The sequence below is a fragment of the Castor canadensis genome, chromosome 9 (assembly GCF_047511655.1).
Source record: "Castor canadensis chromosome 9, mCasCan1.hap1v2, whole genome shotgun sequence".
NCBI classification, from domain to species: Eukaryota; Metazoa; Chordata; class Mammalia; order Rodentia; family Castoridae; genus Castor; species Castor canadensis.
Genome location: NC_133394.1, coordinates 62,134,924 through 62,154,502, shown reverse-complemented (window position 1 = coordinate 62,154,502; position 19,579 = coordinate 62,134,924). Strand labels below are relative to the sequence as shown.

General features: G+C 33.9%; 1 long non-coding RNA gene and 1 pseudogene across 2 annotated transcripts in view; one reads left to right on the top strand and one right to left on the bottom strand.

The window, feature by feature from the left end:
* The window catches only part of LOC141410915 (bifunctional heparan sulfate N-deacetylase/N-sulfotransferase 3-like), a 118,586-nt pseudogene that overhangs the window by 18,696 nt on the left and 80,311 nt on the right, over window positions 1-19,579 (bottom strand).
* LOC141410916 (uncharacterized) overlaps window positions 1-19,579 on the top strand; it is a 92,644-nt gene that overhangs the window by 24,581 nt on the left and 48,484 nt on the right. The gene's annotated exons all lie outside the window — the stretch shown is intronic.

Below are 19,579 nucleotides of genomic sequence, written 5' to 3'. Positions count from 1 at the left end.
CCTCAGTCATTCCCCTTTCAGATCCTTCCCTTCTTTATGGAATGTGCATGTTTCTTCTGTTAGGCTTCTAACTTGCAGCCAAGTTAGTAAATATAACTTGTATGTAAGCTGGGCTTTACCTCAAATGACTCTTTTAGTCCATTCCTTACTACTGTCTAATTTATATGATTATTTATACTTATGGTATACCTCCAATTATTAGACCAAAGACAGTGTCAAGTATAGTGTCCACATTTATTAATTAAAATCACTTTTAAAATAATACTTTGCAAATGGTAGTCACTAAAATTATTTGATGACTAGATGGACATCATGAATATTTGGAGAGCATTTTTTAAATCATAAAACTGCACAAGGAAACTGAAGATCCTACAGATTAAAGACACTGATGCTGAATTTTGTTATGTTCCTTAGTTTAATTTTACAACTTCTTATTGAACCTTTGGTGTTTAAAATATCACTGGCACAGGATTGTTTTACTTGCTATTATTTCTAATGATTTTCTAAAGTAAAAGTGTATTTGTATATACATATTACTAAAGTCTATTATTATTTCAAAGTGATAGGTTCTAACAAACATCAGAAACAATGATAATGAGCATAAAGAGGCTTAGAGCAGGGATGACAAATCCTTGTCTATGCTTTTCCACAGATTGCTTCTTCAGTACAAGAGGTTATTTCAGCTCTTTTGGAGCTGGCATTTGCTTGTTTTGTAAAGTTTTACTGAGACAGCCATGTTCACGCATTTACATATCCACAGCTACTTTTGAAATACAATGGCAGACTTGTAACCTGTAAGTGGCAGACTTTATAACCTGTAAAACTTGAAGTTTTTGCTATCTAACCCTTCAGAACATATGTCTTGGAGAAATCTAATCATTTAAAATTGTTATAACATTTGCTTGTAAGATGCAGATGTATGGAAGCACATATACATGTGTGTGTTGTAGGTGTCAAACAACTAGAAGATCTCTTTTATTAAAACCCATGATGGGTTTGTACAAGCCTTCTCCCTGTGGGATTCTGTCTTCCTTACCTGGTACCAGGAATATGCTCGGTCTGATGGGTCAATGAGAATGGTGATGATCTTGGCTTTGGGGACCAAGGAAGCAACTCTTTTAGGAGCTTCCTCTGAGTAGAAATAATTGGCACTCTTCTCAAACAGAAAGTCAGTGGTGACATTAGATGGAACAGGGAAGAAATCCATATACCTAGAAAAGGAATATTTTTCTCAAAATAAGACTCTGGTTTATACTTATATCCTGGTGACTGAAGACATTAGAGGTGTCCCACAAATTCATTTGTTTCCTAAATAAAAACCTTTTTCTTTAAGGGATTTGTCCTTCATAGTTAGCAGGGGAAATATGTCCAGAACCCTAACAAAAACATTTTGGAAAAATTTTTCTAGATACATTTTATTGTTTGCTTAATAGCAGAAGAAAGTTATGCAATAACAAAAATGTATACACGGAGTGATCAAACCGCAATAATAACCAGATTAACTATAAAATGTATCTAAATGTAGAAATACCCTACAGACAATAGTGTAAGCACTCAAAAAGAGAATCTGATTTAAAAAAAAGAAGATATGTTTAGTTCAAAGACATTTAAAAAAGATTTAGGTAAAAATACTTTCTCAAAGTAAAATAATTTCATTCCTACTAGTGTGTTGTGCTGTTGTACTTAGTCATGTAGTGTCAAAATACATATAATGTGTCTGTTGTGAATATTGTCTGTTGGCTTAACTTTTATTCATATAGAGCCATTTATATCTCTCTACGTATTCTAATATATATTAGAATAATTATAAGAAAAGTTTTAAAAGTATGTACGTATTTCCAAATATAAACTCTTGTCAAAATTCCCAAGGCTGGGTCTCGTATCCTTAAGGGTAGTGGTAATTCAAATCACCAGCAGTGTAAACACAGTGTAGACTCAAGCACTGAAATTCAGGATCTGTTTAATGTTCTGCCTGTGTAAAAGTTGTCAAGTACAACTAAATTGGCATATGACAATATGTTATTTCTGAAGCCCTGAGTGATACCTTTTAGAGGAAAAATGCTTTTTTAAAGGAACTGTAAAATTTTATAAAAATGGCCTCATTTGCCATCACCATCCACTTCAATTTATAAGCCAACATAACTTTGGGCAGCAAGAGAAGATAGTTAAATAATTACTGAACAAAAGAATCATGCATTTACATGATCACTTCTTTTGATAGTGTGCTATTTCTTTGGACCAAAAGATCTTGTGTTACTTGCACAGACTCTAACTGTGAGACCTTGCCATTTCAGATTATTAAACTCCCGGTAGGATTCCTGTGTCACTGAACTGCAAAGTGTAAACTGTTGCAACAAGGTGATGTCTTGAGACTCAGAGCAGTAACAAAATCCTTTCATGTTTTCTGAGAAGGGCATTGCTGGTGATAGGTCATTCTGCCATCCTTTCAGAGAGAAAGAGATGTACAAAAATTTTGGAAGAGTTTGATCTGCTATCTCTTCTGTTGCACATTCTATCTACAGGGAGCGCCACATTTCAGGGTCCTTCTTGTTTAGAAGCTCATTCTGGTGCCACGGATGCTAAGGCTGTCTTGAGTGTCTAGTGGTATCCTATTTGATTCACCAAGCTTATCTCAAGCATGTTTGTTCTGAGAGAGGCTCCAAAGATCACAAAAAAAGAGGGTGGAGGTGCTGAAAGTTAGACAGCTTTTAGCTTCTAAAAATGATCTTGTCTTCCCAGCAGTCTTTTATACCTGGAATAATTTAGGCTTTTAAGACCCCTGAAGTAGTTCTGTATGTTGAAACTATATCATGTTGATTTTGCCGGGCTCAGGGGCTTATAGAGAAGGCAGGGTCCAGTTCTTGTTGCCTATGTGTTCACATTTTTCTAGTGTAGGGGTTGGGACTTACAGATACTTGAAAAATGTTTGATTATTAAACAAGTAAATGAAAGGAATTCAGGTTCATATTTCCAGGATGGGATCTGGAGGTTCCCCAGATAAGCTCACTTTTGGAAAAAAAGTATTCAAGTATCCAAAGAATTAGCAAGCATAGCAGAAGTCCTAAATGCTAACGGATTTTATGACTTTCTAAACATTACTCTAACCCTCCACTACATTCCCATGCAATTAAAAATAATATTACCAAATCACAAAGCATAAAACCTACATGCATGCATAAATCAAACATTGTTTTTGAGACCCTCTGATTGCAAATATTGGCTATTTTGTCAAGATGAAGTTTTCTGATGTTCATTTGGCCTAATTTGCTTGTACCCTCAGCCCATGCTTAGGCTGACTGTCAGTTAAGGTAGCCACAGTTTCATCCAGTTCTTCAAAAAGAGAAAAAGGAAAAAAAGCAGATCCTTGCATTCAGATTAACTAACTGTATCTAAGTTAATTTTGTAAATGTCCCTGGAACTCTGAGGGACATAATCTTCAACCTTGTGGAATCATGACCCCCAAAAGACAGCAAAGGGGTTCATGCTTCAGAGAGAGGCCAGGCCAGTCTGACTGTGAATACATTTGATGTTGTTGAGAGCAAAGCTGTAATTACTGTTATAAGTTGACATTTGCAGTTACCATTATTTGTTATTTGCATTAATTGCCTTTTATAAATGTGTAATTTGTCAATCAAAAGTGTTTGTATTTGGGTAACTTTGTCCAGTTATATTTAAAATCTTTCATTGCACTTTAGCTTCCTACTTATTTATGCCATCTCCTTGTAAGTTGCTAAAGGGACTTTTTGTTTTGATTATAGTGCCTATGCAATTATTGGCTTATGATCACAAAAGGCTTTGTTTGTTACAATTTATGACAACAACAAAAAAATGGACTCTTCCCACAGTTATTCTTACGTTCCAGGGACTCTAAGTATTGTACTTGCCTCTTCCCCTCCTCCCCAAAGAAGTCTTTAATCATTCCTTTTAGTCATGACATCAACATTTTATTCTATTACCTATAAATGCATGTATATTAATCTGAATCAGTGGTCAAGTGGAAGCTGAAGTAACTGAAGGATTCTTGATTCTCCCTGCTGTTATTTGACACCACATTAGTATCAACCACTGTTTGGAAGACTTGGCAGTGAACTATATAACAATTAAAACACATGTAAACCCTAGTAGGTCTTCAAACTGTGCTCAATCCACTTATTTATCTTTCCATTCAGACTACCCACAAGCCAACTACTGAAGTTATTGATACTTTTAACTGAGAGCATGCAATTTGACAAGGTTAATGTACATGGCTCATTATGCAAATGCAAAATGCTATATTTATTCTATGGAGTTATTAAAATTCTGCTTTTTTCTACCACTCTTTGTCCAGCATTCAAACTTAATAGAAAGACCTGAAGATATAGTTTATGGTTAACATGTTTCCTTGTGTTATCCACTTCTACTACATTACAGTGATTTGTCTATATCTATGTTTTTACTTTTTATATTATTTTCTTCAGATGCTTAATTTATTTCTAATTTTAATTCAAAGGTGAAAATGAAATTTTATGTATTATCATTACTTATGAAATATATCTATATCTATATCTATAGATTTTTATTTACATTTTTTTGCCTTTTATACAATAGAAAATTATACAAGTGGACCATAGTATCACCTAATGAAGCGTGTACAAGGAAAAGATCTGAAAGGTTTCTTATAACCAGGGAACAATGAAGTTCTTGGGTATTATGCTATTTGAGACTTCACATCTGTAATTACCATAAAAAATAATTAATGCCAATTGAAATTACATGCAGGCCTCTTGAGGCAACAAGTCCTTTCATTAACTGAGAAGGGTTTGCTATGAAAAATTTTCATGTTCCTTTATGTTATTTCAATGAATTTCCAAGGCATGGAGGGTAAACTTTTTTGGGGTTAAAAACTTATATGTTTCTAAATATCAACACTAAGTTTATACTGTGCACAGTATATATACTTTTAGATTTATATTAATAACCCATCTTACCAATCAATCCCCCTGTGGTAGTTATTTCTATTAAAGAACTGTACCTCCTCAAAGGTTTTTGGGCTGGGGGAGTTACTAAGGATGGAAGGATGCATAACCAGGAACAAATACAAAGCAGTGGTACCTGAAAAGACAACAGAGGTTTAGAAATTAATGAAATAGACGGTTTCCTAGTATTAACATTTCAAAGTCATTAATAATGTAAATAGTATAATGATCTAAGCAGATTCTTTACATATACTGCAGACTTAAACTGATCACACAGAGTTTAAAAAGAAGTAGGTTCTAAAAAATGGAGATGGAGGGGTGTGAGACAGGGCCTGTTGCAGGGATTGAGAGAACTAGCTATTGATCCTAGCTCAGTCACCAATCTGATATGACTTTGGCTTTTAGCTTTTCTTTGTTTCAGGTTTTTTTTTAATGGATAATCACCTGCCTTATTTATTTCATACATTTTTTCTCTGATGATGAAATGACATAATGTACCTGAAGATATTTTGATATTAATAAAGCATTATATAACTAAAACATACCATTAGTTAACATATTACTATCAAAATTGAGATTTGTGTTCTATAAAGTTCTTTCTGAAGACTATGAAAGCTAAGCCCAAGACAGAATTTAATAACTTAACAAGTTTTCACAAATTTGAAAAAAAAGTAGTGTGAAAAATTGTTTAATTTTCTATGAAGAAAATTAGCATCTTTTTTTAGTGGCATAACATAATATTAGCATTTATTAGAAAGAGAGTGGCATATCACAGGTGCCCATGTAGATTTGTGACTATTGTGGAACAAGGATGTGAGTTCTTTTAAAGTGAGCAATATGATAAGAAGTAAAATTAATGTTTTATTAGCCCAAATTAGGAGATAAAGTGTACAGCTTTGTCAGACTACTACAGAAGAAAGAAAGGCAGTTTGGGATCAGTTGTCAAAGATTTAGCCCCACATTTGCAACTGTGACTGTGTTTATAAAATCATAATTTCAAAATATTTCTGATCTGTATATTCAGTAGTCATGAGAGAAATATATCCTATAATTTCTACTTCTCTGATGTGATTTACAATATATACACTGCGATGGAACAGGCTCTGTAATTGTATTTCAAGTTAATAGATAGCAATAACAATCAGACGGGACCTTGTAGTATTTTTCTCACTTGGAGAAATTATCATTCTAATTTTGCTTAGTAATGTTATGTTGCCATTTGCAAAGAATTTTGAATATTCTTATCATTCTGCTAAACCTTCTTTACTATTATACTTAACTCTACCACATCTCTACAATAGAAACTTTGTTAAAATGACTTTCTGTCAATAATGATACTGTCTAAAAAATGAATTAAAAGAGATAGTGTTTGTAGATTACATCTGAGCCAACAATAAGCATTTATCTATAATCATAGATAATTATAGGGAATGAAACACAGGAATCTATAAGTAAAAATAGTCTTCACAAGCTGTACTTAAAACTGTGATCCTCAAACTTCAGCATGCATCAGAGTCACCTGGACAGTTTGTTAAAACACACATAACTAGGTCCTGTCCCAGAGTTTCTGACTGAGCAGGTCTATAGAGTGGCCAAAGAATTCACACTTCTAACAAGTTCTCTGGTGATGCTAACTAATGCTGCTGGCCTGGTGACCATCTTTTAAAAAAATCAAAGAATTAGAAGAAATGTGCATCAACATATAAAATTTATTGGGAAAAGATCTTGTATTACTTCAAATTCACAACAGTAAAGTAGAAAGAACATGTTCTCAATTTGGAGTCAGGTAAATCCTAGGGTTAAGAGTTTTATTTCCAGTACTTACCAGGTGTGTGAACTTGAACAAAAATTATTTAACTTCTCTGTCTTACTTTTCTCATCTGTGTATTGGGGAAGGAAATGCTTAGCTATCAGAGTTTTATAAGGGCCCTGGAGATAATCTGTGTGGAACTGCTACACAAGTAGTACCATATCTGAATATCTGCAACATGTTTTTAAAAAACTTTATTGAGATATAATTTAGAATTATAAATATATTAAGTATGTTTATATCTCAGTTACATAATTGAGACACAATTCAGAAAAAATAAGGTCTTTTTAAAAACTGGAAAGGATTAATCTCTGTGAAGAGTATGATTATAATAATGTGGAAAAAGTAGTTCTTTTCTAAATTTTTTCAGAATACAAACATTCTGAAATATTTCAGAAAACATTCTTTTTTGAATTTTATTTTTAAGAATTGTATTATATCATGTTGTTTGCTTTTAATAACCTTTCATGACCAGCACTAGAGAAACAGAAAAAAATGTATATAATCTAATTATTTTATATAGTCAATAAAAGGCATAATATTATTTGTCAGTGGTCAAAAAATAAGATTGTGGTTTCTGAATTCTGTCTTGCCTAGACATATTCTTTGGTCTGAATAAACTGTCCTGTATATATATTTTGTCTGCGGTAAGCCAACCACATCTTTACAGAGACACATAATTAAATAACTATCTGAAAGCTTTAGTTTATATATTCTTTGTCATTTTCAAAACTGAAAAATATTTGAATATCCAGATAACTAGAAACCTATGCAGAATTGTCCAGAAGGATACTTTTGACAAAACTAAAGTCAGAAGTAAGGCTATTTAATTCTCATGGAGCTGATATGAGAAGATAATTTTGACTAATTGAAAAATTAATTTCATAAACTATTGATAGATACAAAATGAATGAATGTCAAAAGTATCAGGCCAAATGAAAGAAGTTAAACACAAAAGTATGTGCTTCTATCTACATGAAATTCTAGAAAAGGAAAAAAGTAGTTGCTTGTGGCTGGTATGAGGAGGGTTTGGGGGAACTGACTGCAAAGGGACCTAGAGAAACTTTTTTGATAGAGGTGTTCTGTATTTGGTGGTGGTTACAAAGCATACAATTTTCAAAATTACCTAATTGTACATTTAAAATGAGTGAATTTAATGGATGTCAATAAAACTGGGAAAAATAAAATTTCTACATAAAACCATCATTTTCTGTAAATTTTTTTATTCCAAAGGCAAATGTCATATCCAAATAGTAACATAACACTTGGAAACCCAAGTGGGTTGAGGATGACAACTAATAATTCTGCCATCTAAGGACAATGTTAAAATGTCTGTGTTTCCAACATAGCATGAGGCAAAGTACATCCCTCACGGGATTTGGAAACAAACTTGGTGTGTCAAGCTTTGGAGAGATGTGATCAGTAATGACAAGGTTATGTGATGACGGGGGAGTTCACTGAAGAGACTTAGTTTCAATGTTCTTCTAGTTGCCTTTTGATTTTAGATAGGTAAGGACAAATTAAGTAAATAAGGACAAGAAATGTGTCTGCCATACCTGTTTTTTTTTTTTTCAGAATGTTATTTGCAATGGAGCTAAGAAAAAAATGAATAGGCTAAGCTCTCTGTGTACCTTGCTTAGAACTCTCAGTTATTTCCTGAGAGACAAGAAGAGGGAATGTATTCTCCCTAGCAAGAAATGCAGTTGAAATGTCTGTTTTCTGTGAAGCCAGAATCCAAGGACCCCAAATAATTTATCACCCCGGATACAGCTTGAATATCTGGCATTTTAACACTTCCACTGGGATTCACTTTAATCTTGATTCTCAAAGAAACAAGGAATTTATGAGAAAAAATTTGCACACCAATTTAAGACAAGGTGCAAAAAATTTCTCCTGGGTATGAATAAATACCTTTCCTAGCACAAAATTTTGTTTATGTCTAGGAATTTTGCTTTTCAAACATCTTTTAGACATTTAAAAAGTTGTCATCTCTGCAAGAAACAGTTTACAAATAGATCATATTGGGAAGATGGCAAATTCTTTTTCTGGAAGGAATTTATTATAAAGAGTTCTAGGTGCTTATGTGTGTCTCTCATGACTTTTGACCAAATCCTGCCAGTCACTTTCAAACATGTGATTAGTTGTAATTTCAGATATGGTTAGCAACACTTCTCATTGAAGATCTTTGGGAAACAAAAAAGATGTGTCACCAAATTGACTGCTGTATATTCAAACTGTGTGACATCTATTTTGTCCTTTTCACTTTAAAAAACACATTGACAAAGCATTTAAGTACATCATTGAGCTAAACAACAATTATGTCCGAGAATAATATGTTGTTCATTTATCAGTTTTATAGGAAGTTTAAGATCTCATTATGACAAGAAATCATTGTCTAATCTTTTGTATTTTTATTGATCATTTGATTAATCACAACATTAAAAGTTCTCACCAGTTTTCTGGGGTCCTATCACCAAGAATTTTGGTAAGCAATCACAGGTTTTTTCTTTAGACCAGGTGTCTCTGTGACGTTTGTCATCACAAGGATTCTAAGTTGGAGAAGAATATAGAGATGCATTTTTTTGTGTGTGTCCATTGAATGCCAGCATTTCCAATTTTTTTCTCATTTATTCATATGTGCATATATTGTTTGGGCCATTTCTCCCTGCTATCCCCCTGCCCCCTCCTTTTCCCCTCTCTGCCCCTTCGCCCTCCCCCCTCCCTTTGCTTTCAGGCAGAATCTGTTCTGCTCTTATCTCTAATTTTGTTGAAGAGAGAGTGTAAACAATAATAAAGACAAAGCATTTTTGCTAGCTGAGATAAGGAGAGCTACACAGGGAGATTCCTAGCATTGCTTCCATGTATAAATGTGTTACATTCTAAGTTGATTCTTCTCGAACTAATCTTTTCTCTAGTTCCTGATCCCCTTTTCCTATTGACCTCTGTCACTTTAAAGTTTCTGCATTAGTTCCTATGCAGTGAGGACATCAAATACTATCATGTTTTTTGGGTTTCTTACCTATCCCCATACCTCCCGTGTGTGCTCTCACCTTATCATGTGACCAAAGTCCAATCACATCAGCATTTCCAATTTTTATCCTTATAAGATATTCCAGGAAACAGTGGGACAAACAAGGAGGCTCCTTTTTAAAAATTGAAAATATTGATGTGGTATCATGGAGGCTTTAGAATAATTCTTTTCTGTCCTGAGGTTGAGAGTGAGGATGTGAGAAAGGGGAGATATTTCCACTTTGGGTAAGCAGACTCATAGCACTGCCAGTTTAATGTTTTTCTGTTACTGGAAGTTTTATATTTTAATTTTTTGATTTAAAAAAAAGATAATGAGCTTTCTGAGCAGCTCGTTATCCTAAAAGAAGATCCACTTTTAATATTCAACAAATAACTAAAATATAAGGTGTCAGACTTTCATTCTAAGTAACTTTGAGTTTTCCTGCTATGCTTCTGAAGGATATGGATCTAGCCATAATTATACTATTTAAAGAGATACCCATTCCTTTCAGCTGCCTTCAAAGGTTGGTAAATGCATATCTAAAAATGTAACTTTACAGACTATGATGCTAAAGAGTACTTAGTTTTGACAAAAGAGTGAAATGAAGGTGAATTACTATTTTAGGGATTCTGCTTTTGGTCTATAATACTTAAAACCAACACTCACTGTGCAAGATGTATCTAGAACATCCTTCATTTTAACTACAAACTATACTTATCTAGAAAAGGTGAAGAATTATAGTAATTTAATACTCTTTCAAGAATGAGCAAACAGGGTCACTTCTTATTTCTATCCAATTAGTACTGAAGATATGTGAAGTTAAATACATCTCTCTATTTTTAATTAAGACTAAAGTGAGGGTACTCTTTTGACTGCTGTTTTAGAAAAAATTTTGTTTTAAACTTGTCATCTGAAATAATAACTATTTCAGTTTAATAAGAAGGTTTTAAATGAGCAGGAAAATGCATGTCTTTTCAGTGGCTAGCATTTGGTGATTTGTAGTGGTTAAGATGAAAAGATGCTTGTTATAACAACTGAAACATAATACCGAAAGCAGCCCTCTCAGAGACCTTCCCATGTGGTTCAGTCATTAGGGAAAGGGGAATGTGTTCAGGGCTGATCACTTGGCTCCTGCCTAACATGCAACCTGAGTATCATGAACTCTTTTAACCAATTGCAGTCTGAAAATTGATCTCTTACTCTTGATTGAAGAGTATTCCCACCAACAGAATACATCACTGAAAATTCCGTAATTTCTAATGTGTATCAATGAGACTACAGTTCAGGAAAAAGTAGTTTCTTGAATATACTTAACATTTCCCAAATATGCAGCTGCTTTCAGATGGTTTCACTCTTCATACCTGGATTATCTCACAGAACTACAAGATATTTCTCATATTATTTATTGAATCAATTTTACCTGCCAGAGAGGGTCTTTCTGATCAGGGAAGAGCTCAAAATACTTGTGAGCCAGCTGCACTGAAGGCAGAGTTTGAAGACGCAGGTTGGTCCAAGTCTGCACGAAGTTAGCCAGATTAACAAATGTATATAATCCCAGCCGGTCGTTTCCATAGTTGGACAAATGGGTCATGAAAATACTGATCTGAAAAAGGCAAATGAACGTCTGTGTAAACACCAGTTGACACTAGAGGGCAGTATAATCATAACAATCATAACAATTATATATATTACATATATTCTATATACATATACGTATATATACATATTACACATATTCTATATACATACGTATATTCCTCTCCTCTAGTACTGGGGTTTGAATTTAGGGTCTTGTACTTGCTGGGTGGGTGCTCTACCTCTTCGGCCATACCACCAGCCCTTTTTGCTTGGGTTGTTCTGAGATAGATTCTCACTTTATGCTTCGCAGGCCTGGACCACGATCCTCCTACTTACCTTTCCTGCCTTAGCTGGGATGACAGGCACACACCAAGCCCAGTATTTATTGGTTGAGATGAGGTCTTGTAAACTTTATACCTGGACTGTCCTCAAATTGTGATCCTCCTGATCTCTGCCTCTCAAGTAGCTAGGATTACAGATATAAGCCACCCCACCCAGCTAGATTGTTTCTCAACTAGTCTATATAAGGACTTTGGAGATATCTTAACATTAATGCATAACATGGGATGTGTTATTAGCAAACATTGATGAGCATTTTTTTCTGAAATTTTAACATTTAATAACACAAAATAAGTTCAAAATCTAATAGCTGCTATCTACCCATACTGGTGCAATAAAACTAATATTGAATAAAGTCCTAGACATTGACACATAATGCCTCAGGATGTGTGAACTCTGAGTCATTTGGAGCACCAGGATTGCATTAGGTTGGGATTTTATAATCTTAATCTATTTAATTTGGTTTATACTGTATTATTTCCAGTTAAGAGGTATAAATGAATAGTTACTATTAGCATTAAGTTAATGCCCTCTGCATTTCTTAGGAGCTAAACACATGATGCCTGAGTGTTATTTTCTATCAGTAATATTTTCAAACCCTATTTCCTAGTCATTGGGTTTATTATTATTCGCAATATAAAATATCTCCTTTAAGAAAAGTTTTCAATGCTAAAAAAATCAACTCTTGTTATGTAAAATCAACTCTTGCTATGTAAGCATCTGACCGAGATTGGAGCCATGCATTGAAAATATGGGGAAATTTCATAATAAAATAAATTTGAATTCTGTAGGATTTGATTCAATTGGCCTAGAATGTAGAATGGGCATTTTAAAAGTCACTGCCTTAAGTGAATGCAAATAATTTTTGTTGATTAGTTGTTGACAAATGGAAAGAATTTTTCTGTACGAGATTTTTCAATAGCAAAGCAAACCACTGTGACATTATGCTGCTATAAATGATAATAGTATTCTCCTAAAATATCTGAAGTCATTTGAATGAATAGTAGTAATGGCTATTATACTCATCATAATAATGAATATAACAGGTCATTCATTAAGATGTTGAAAGAAAATTCATTGAGATAAAGAGAGATCAGAGAAAGATAATATTAAGATTTGAAAGATAATGTACAGAAAAAGTAATTAGTTACAACTCTAAATAATAGAAACTAGTAATATCCTATATTCTATGGAACAAATTCTATAAACTTTTCCTGTTGAAGTCAATTGTGATCAAGAACATTTAGTCGTGGCTCATGCCTGTAATCCTATCCACTCAGGAAGCAGAGATCTGGAGAATAGCAGTTCAAAGCCATGAGACCCTATCTTGAAAATACCCAACATAAAAAAAGACTGGTGGAGTGGTTCAAGTTGTATAGTGCCTGCCTAGCAAGTGCAAAGCCCTGAGTTAAACCCCAGCACCAAAAAAAAAAAGAAAAAAAGAAAAAAAATTAATTGTATTTCTATTCATTCTGCCAAAGCATATATTAAATCTCAGAACTTTCACAAACAAAAATTTTACTTGAAGGATAATTTTCAATAGCTATCAGTGTACTGATGCAGTCATGGAATTGATAAGGTAGATTTTTTTTTATCATTTTGGATCTTTGTGAAAAATGAGACCTTTAAATTTATTCTTCTAGTTAGTTTTTACAGCACCTGCCATTCTGACTTGTGTGTGTGTGTGTGTGTGTGTGTGTGTGTGTGTGTGTGTGTGAGAGAGAGAGAGAGAGAGAGAGAGAGAGAGAGAGAGAGAGAGAGAGAGAGAGACAAGGTTTTCTTGTGTAACCTAGGCTGGCTTTGAACTCATAATCTTTTTGCTTCAATCCCCCCACGTGCTAGGATTGTAGGTGTGGACGACCACATCTGGATGTTATAACTTTTATTATTCTCTCTTTTTAATTTCAAAAGTTTATCAAAACAGTAGAAACTTATGAAAATTGTTCTCAAATTTGGAAGTTCTTTTCTAATGCCTGTAAGAGGCAGTCTTTGTTTTACATAGCACATTTTTGAATGCAGCTTAGTAACACTAGTAAAATGTTACTTCAAATTACATTTCTCTTAAGAGGAAATTTTGAATACGTTTAAAATACATATTAACCCAGTTAGCTACTTTTAAAAACTTCTTTATTTTTATTAAAGATCTAGCAGTAAATCTATATGTGTCACATTTCACTTGAACAATATGTTCATTGGACAGAAAATGAGAAACTTAGAGTTACTATATGACTTCATGACTCTAATGTATTTGAGCTCCTGTTGAATTCAGTATTCAACCACACAAAACATTTTGTGCTGTGATAAGAAAAGCAGATTATCACTTTTCTTTGTCCATGACTATGGAAAGTAAAAAACAGTAGTCTCTCTGATGGACAGGCTACCCCAAATGAGTTATGAGCTAGTTAGTTATGTTGATTTTAATGAAATTGAACCTGATTTGCAAGAATTAAAGCAGTACTTAAAAGGTATTGAACTTAGTCCTGTAAAAGAAAAGCTACATTCCTATCTTTATATAGCAACTTTAACGTAATGCAAATTGTACCATAAACAAAAGGACTGTTTTGAAGTGAGATTTTTTATAATGTGTGCCATCTCTTGACCCTTTTAGACTTTGGACTCCAGCCTGGGATTTGTTTTTGCATTCCTAAAGAAATAGAAGGTAATAAGGGAGTATGGTTCTTCAGGATATAAAACATTTCAATTTCTTTTTAAAGTATTTTTTAATGAATCACTATTCACTCTGACATAGACTATTGCATATCTTTAGCTGAACATGTAACTTTTCCAAGTTTTTTTTTGTATTACTTTTTAGTTATCAGGGTATATACAACAAGCCACTGGATGGTGAGAACAGATATGAATGTTTGGTCACTAGGTCAGCTTGCTTTCCAGGCAGCATATCTTCCTTACCCATTCTGACCTGTGACATTTACAAAGTTCATTTCTTGGTAATTCCTCACCTGACAACAATTTCTGCATGGCACAGAAAGAAACAAAGAAAAGCTTGAAAAGGTTACCAATTTAAGGAAAGGAGATACTAGTATTTTACTAAAAAAGATGTCCTTAATAATCTTGAGTGCTTCAGAACTGAGGTTTTATTTTTATTTATTTATTTTTTTCTAGTGTTGCCAACCAAACCCAGGGCCTTGTGGATGCTAGCCAAGCATTCTACTATGGAGCTACATCCCTGTCCCAGACATTATTTTTTTATGACAATAGGTCAAAAATTATTTTTATTATTCTTGGAGATTCCAATGAGAAGGAAAATGCCAAAAGAAGTTACAAGTGCATTTCTACAATAATTTTTGCTATGAGCACACTATTATTAATTAGTTGTTACTAAAAATATTAGCTGCTTCAAATTCAAGTCACTGCAAACTGTGCTAGAGGTATAAAGTTTATTTGATTAATAGTTGAAAAAAGATCTTGCATAACAAGATACTTATCTGTGATTTTTTTTCTGTAGAAGACAAAAGGCAAATGCCATGTACACTTGTATTTATGAAAAAAGAAAAAGATACTATTTGCAAAATCTTCAAGATAAACCCCAATGACTTTATCATGGTCCTAGTATGGGAGATGTATAATTACTTCCAAGAAGAATAAGGAGGACATGAGTCTGTGCAAAAGGAACTGCAGTTCCTTTTGAGAAGATCAGGGGAGAGCAGAGGAAACTGGATATAGGAGAAGGTATGTTATTGGTTATAAATTATGCCGTTCATGACCATGTTGCGCAGTTCAAATCCACAAATTTGATCATTCTGCTATTTTCTAGATGCTTCTGCCTGGTTCTGGGGATGCAAATATTAATATGGTGCCCAATCTTTTAACTTTTGTTTGTGAAAAGATTCGAAATTCAAAAGGAAGAAAAAAAATCCCCTACATTCTCTCAGTTTTGTTTCAGTATCTGTCCAGATGACCAAAGATTCAAAAGCTTTAGATGTATACAAAGCATACAAAATTTTTAAATGTTCTGTCACTAGGCCTTACATTCAGAGACTCTGATTTTCTGTTAGGAGGGGGCCCTGGCACCTGCATTTTAGAGATCTAGTCCTGATGCAGGTGTATTCTTATAAGAACACAATTTGAGATACCCAGTTTTCCCATAGAAATGTTTATTTCTTGTGGAAATGAATATGTTTATTCTCACAGAAAAGATTCAGATTATTGGTTGCTCTGTAATGGTCCTTTTGAATACATTTTAAAAACAACCATGTCTTATAAAGTTCAAAAATATATTTTGATGCCCTAGACTTACAGTTGTGCTTGCACAAAGAGTACCTTGTTGTGTGCCCTTGTCCATCCCTTTCCAGGCCTTCTGCTCTACTGACAGATGTGTGAAGATGCACAAATACTGCTTAAAAACTGGTTCAAATAGATATGTGCAATTGATTCCTAATTTTCTTTAATCCTTTGTTTTTTTTTTCCTAAAGCAAAATTCTTCTCCATTTCCTTTGTAGTTCTCAGATATTTATTACTGTATATAACTTCTGCCTTTCATGCTCATTTTTACTTTAATTTATGGCATTTTAAATGTTGTATGGCAGAGGACAAATATGATGCAATTTACTTTCTGTTCTTTTTCTCCTATTTTTTTTTCTCCAGACCAGAGCTCTTTAGGGGGAAAAATAAGGAAACCAGTTTATTTTTATGAGGCAGTGATCAAACTGGAAGTTTCATTTTTATCATAATGAAAAATATATGGGTTTCATCACTGTCATGATTATACCCAATCATATGAACACATCCCTTTTTTTGGGAAATAAATGAAAAATTCTGAGCAGAAAAGCAATTCTAATGATGTACTGGGCCAGATTTCTTATTCTATAATTTCTTGGTTTAAGCCCTCTCAGAGTGCTTCTTCACCTTTTGTATTAAATAAAATTAGTGGGTCCCCCTAAGTTACAATATGGTCCCAGTTTACCTTTCCAGTTTTATCTTCTGTAACCCTTCTGTGATCGGCTGTACTCCAGGTTTCCTGGGCCTGCATACCTCCATGGTTTTGTTTATGCAGTTTCTGCTCCCTAGAATACACTGCCTCACCTTTCTACACTTAGTTCAGTCCTGTGTTTCCAAGAGCATCACATCTTTTTTTAATATATATATATATATATATATATATATATATATATATATATATATATATATGTCTTGGCAAATGCATTATTTAAAAAATTTGGACACTAGAACATATTAGTTTCACCTTTCTGACATTTTCTTATTCTGAGTTATATTATGCTTTTAAAAATGCTTGTTTAATTTGTCTCTAGTATGTATAAACTCCACGGGGGCTGGCATGGGGCCTTTCAACTTTATTGTCTGAACTGTGTATGATACAAGTATGAGCCTGGCACCAATAATTTTATTTGTAAAGGTAGGAAATCTAGGGTCAGTTATTTTTTCATTGCTATTCATTCTGGTAAACCTATACCACCATTAAAATTGTAGTTCTCCTCAAGTATTTATTCTTATCTCCTCTAAGTTTACCTCATTCACCCTACTACTCTCCCTGCCCACTTCCTTCTGTTTTCTATGTAATCTTGTTCTTTTGTAAATAAACAATATCTTTATGTCTTTGACTTTGTCCTGCCCAGTAGATAAGAAAGTGGCCCCTGCTACCTACTGGCTCTGTGATCTTTGCAAGTTATTTCAACTTATAGTACTTTCATGTTCTTATCTAAAAGAAAACAGAAGCTAACAATACCTTCCTTATTGAGTTGTCATCACAATTATATTTATAAATCAAAGCACTGTCTGTTACATAGTAATTGCTTAATAGATAATAGCTATTATTTTTACTGACAAGTTATTGCTATTTTGTAGAAACATCATTTTTTATTTATAGCTTCCTTCCAGCAGCTCATCATCCTTATCCTCCAATCTCTTGACTCTCATTTATTTTTCTGCATCTATCTTCACTTCCTTTATCAGGCACTATTCTATAATCAATGATTTGAACTTCTCTCCTACTTTCACCCTGAGATTCCTAAATCATTTTTCTGCTTTTAGCGCTCTGCAAATCTGAGAGTTTGAATGAACCTTTGCATTGAATTATTTCATTACCACATATTGACTGTTTGGCACAGCTACAGAGAAAACACACAATGGGAGCTATTCATATCATGTAAGCATATGGTTCACAATCTGAACACTCAGGACTACTGGATATTCTTTTTATTCATTTTTGTTACCTTACTCTTCAGTTGAACCCTTTTACAGTGGTTTCAAACTTTCATTCCTATCTTGTGGTCTTTGACTCAACCTCTACTCTCCCAAGTTAATCATCCTAAAAGTAAATGGAGTACATCTCATGAGGCAGGAACTCTTTCAAGTCCCTACTCAACTCCCTATACATTTGCCTTTTATTTTTGTCAATACTGGGGCTTGAACTTAGAGCCTCACACTTGTTAGGCAGGTGCTCTGCCACTTCAGCCATTCTGCCAGGCCCTTTTTGTGTTGGGTATTTTTGAGATAGGGTCTTGCTGTTTGCCTAGGCAGTCCTCAAATCTCAATCCTCCTGATCTCTACCTCCTGAGTAGTTAGGATTACAGGCATGAGCCAGCAGTGCCTGCTCTACATTTGCCTTTTAAATTTTTTCCTGACACCTACAGTGTCAGGCAGAGGTGTTCCATTTTGTGTTCAAGACTAGCCTATTGCTCAGTGCTTTTCATCCCATCTGCTTTAAATTCCCATGATATCTTATTCATCACTTGTTCCTCTGTTTTCATTCCTTCCTATGGTCATTCCGTAATTCCAGAAAACATGTTTGACTTTTTTTTTTAAGTGGTACTGGGGTTTGAACTCAGGACCTCACACTTCAGAAAACATGTTCGAATCTCATTTTAGGCTCCCTCTTGAGCTTATATCTTTTCCAGCCACAATTCTTCACAAGCAAGTTCTTCAGAGGAGCAGTGCATTCCTCACCTCTATTCAGAACCCCAACCATTGCACTTAAAAATGCCTTTTCAAAGGTGAGTAATACAGCCTCTTAGCTACATAACCCCATGGATACTTGATAGTCTTTATATTAGCCAAACTGCTCATTTTGACACTGTTGCCCACTGTTAAAACTTTCTCCTTTCTTAGCTTTTGTGAAACTGTTTTCTGCTACTTCTCTTTGAACTTTCTCCTTTACTGATCCCTCCTTATCTGTGTTACTTTTAAATAGCTGGTGTTCCTAAGGGTTTTGTTCTTTACATGCTGTCTTTAGATGGAATTATCATATTGATTCATAAAGCTCAAGCTACTGCTATCTGTATCCTTCCACTAAATTTTATACATAAACACCTAAGTGTCTGATTGACATTTCTACCTGAATGTTCCAGAGTTATCTCACTTTAAACATAGCCAGGTTGAGCTCAGTTTTTATTCCCAATAGAGTTAAGTAGGCTCTAGAAAAGCAGGTGTCTCATTTGTTTTATCACTAGTAGATCTCTACCACCTATCCAACTAGATAATAACTAGCATGGAGAAAATAAATATCTGAATAAATGAACTTTCATACTCAGATATGATGTTCCTTATTTTGTGTAAGGTTACTACTATTTGTCAGGTTATCAAACCAAAAAACTGAGGCATTCCAGACACTTTACCAACTCCTTGTTTCTTACACAGCTGATGTGGTTTTGTTAGTATAGTCTCATTCTTATAACTTAATCTCCTGCTTTCTATCCCTTGTACTTACATGATTTAGTCCCTCACTGCCTCTTCCCTGGATTCTTTAAAAACCTTCTAACTACTCTTTTTCCTTCCAGGATTGTGCCTTGTAATCTGTTTTTTAGAACAGATTTTCTAAAACAGGGCTGATCACATGATATAAAAGTCCCATAGGTAGTTTAGAATGTCTAAAAGCCACATTATAAAAATAAAAAAGTAATAGTAGTTTTA